This window comes from Catharus ustulatus, chromosome 11, assembly GCF_009819885.2.
Source record: "Catharus ustulatus isolate bCatUst1 chromosome 11, bCatUst1.pri.v2, whole genome shotgun sequence".
NCBI classification, from domain to species: Eukaryota; Metazoa; Chordata; class Aves; order Passeriformes; family Turdidae; genus Catharus; species Catharus ustulatus.
Genome location: NC_046231.1, coordinates 6,898,906 through 6,901,405, shown reverse-complemented (window position 1 = coordinate 6,901,405; position 2,500 = coordinate 6,898,906). Strand labels below are relative to the sequence as shown.

Sequence of the window (2,500 nt, the reverse complement as noted above, 5' to 3'; positions counted from 1 at the left end):
AGTGAAGATTTGAAATAGCTTTTCTGAAAGCCCAAGCCTAAGTCATAAATTATTCTACACCATGATTCGTTCAGATAGTAAAACCATACCTCTTTGCCTGACATTACTAAAATGTGGAAGAGGGAAAGTTAAAAATAAAATGAAACATTTAAATCTTTGCTGTGGAGAACTTCAGATAGATGGCAATATAGCAAAGTTGATAAAAGCACTTCTCAATTAGACTTTATTATTATTTTATTGAGGTATTATTAATAAACATCAGGGTGCAGCTGGTGATAACACTCTCCTAGAACTAGACAAGTGGACACAGAAGAAAAATAAAGGCAAGTTGTCTCTAATGAGAAAAAGTAGAAGGGTATGGATAAACTGCAAATGAAATGAAAAGCAGAAATATATGATATTTGTCCTTCAAGCCTTATCCAACAGCCTGTAGCTGTACACTTAGACCTATCAACTTCTGCATAACCAATTGGAAATAAGCTGTATTTATATGTGTGTAGGCTATGTGTCTAGTTCTGAAAAGAATATTTTTTAATGTTTTGAGGATTTTTTAAAGGATGGGGTTTGCTTTTTCCCTTTGGGTTTGTGGTTTTTTTCCTCCCCTTTAGCTCAGTAAATCCACAGTGTTCTGTGTGTCTTCAGTTACTCTTTACAGACCTTGCTCCTAAAAAAATAAAAAATCCTAATTCCAATAAATTTCCTGAAGTTAACTATAAAAGGTAGTCACACTAATTCAGTAGCCTGATATTAGCTGTAATCCATAATATTATCAGCACTACACTGGTAACAATTACAATGGCAATACATAACTGCAGTGTGTTTTGAGGGCAGTATTTTAATAAGGTAGGTGTTTAGTTCCCTGCAGCATATAAAACTGGTGATTTTGACTGCAAAGCTGCTTGGACTGGAAATCACAACCATTGCCAGTAAGGTTTAGAAAGTGTGTGCCAGGCAAGGGAATCACTGTTCAATGTATTTACCCTCTGGGGAGGTAAAACACAGATGGGGGAGTTAGGAGTCTTCTAACATTTAGCTGATACATTAGTGGGTAGCAATTCTGCTTCAGGGATGTTCAAAGTAGTTCATCTACCAGTTGGGAATCATTATGGGCACTAGTACTGAGGATTAGATATGATAGAACAATAAGGGATTGTGGAAGTACTGCTATCCTCCCCCCTCCCACAGACAAATGTTTCATAATCCTGGATACCCTTTTGCAGCTATGGCTGTCTTTAAAAACAGTAGTTCTGGTTTAATGGGTTGTTTTCAGTACACATACTAAGCACCTGTCTTGAAGAAGAATTCAGTGGTTGTAGACAAATATGATATGGTAATGTGTATTTTGACCAAAAGTATGTAAAATAACTTCTCTCCATGAAAGTGGTACTGTTACTATGTGTATTCTTATCAGTTGGTTGGTGTGAGAAAAGCTTGATAAAGCATTTTTTATTTCAGTACTGGGTAGCCAAATGCAGCCGTGGCTCTCTGGGATTGTTTTTATGCCATGATACACTAAGCTTAAAAACTGTAAATTCATGATGGAGGAAGGGTGAGCACATTTTGAGGAAAGGAAAAACATGGTCAAAAACCAGGATAAATCGACTCGGTGTCTGTTGAGCTGTGCTCAGTTATCACCTGCTTACTTTTACCCTTGCAGTCTCACCTGAACATATAATAATTTTTCCTGTCTTTTTTCTATAGTCTTGAAGTTAAAACATTTTCCAGAATGTACAAACAAACAGCTAATTTCATTGCACTTCTGTCTGTATGCAGTGAAATAAAATATGATTAGCTAGCTGAAAATGTATAACTTTTCAATCAGTAGTTAATTCAGTCCCAGAACCATATTCATATAGATTTGAAACAAAATTGACCTTCTTGTTTATGTAATCTGTACATACAATAAGTGCCTGATTCAGTAACAAGTTACTCAACAATGTAGATTTTCTGAGACCCAGGAAAAGGAGCAAAATCTACCATTTTTCTGAATAAAGCTATCACCTGTACACTGCTAAGGTTCTGAAGTTTTTGCATTGGAAAGGGGCAAAATTAGTATAGGAGACAAATTCCTCGTGTTATACAAAAGACAAAATTCTCATGGTCCATTGTGGAACAGGTGAATGGAGCTGCAGGAGCAGGGAGGGGTAGCCCCTTCTCCTGGATCTCTGGCACCATTCCACATGGCTGTGGTTCTGTTTTGAGGATAGGAAATTTTGGGGCTTTGACCCAGAACTGGAAAATGCAAGTGAGAGTGAAGCTGCTGGGCTCTGCACCCACTGATGCCCCAGAAGCCTGTGCTGGACACAATTTCACTTTGCTGTGTAGTGGACGTGCAACTTTTTATTCTCCTTTCCAGACCTTTGGCTGAAGGCAACTAATTATGGCTATTTCTGTCCCTGCCAGTGTCAGAAATGGAGTAGGGTTTTGTCTTCAGTGTGGAAGAGTCCTGCCTGGAGGCCCAGTTGAGATAGGTGCTGGGTATCCACAGCTCTTGTGGCCT

General features: G+C 38.2%; 1 protein-coding gene across 19 annotated transcripts in view; it reads left to right on the top strand.

Annotated features, from left to right (window-relative positions):
- ZNF536 (zinc finger protein 536) overlaps positions 1-2,500 on the top strand; it is a 348,301-nt gene that overhangs the window by 112,103 nt on the left and 233,698 nt on the right. The window lies entirely within an intron of this gene.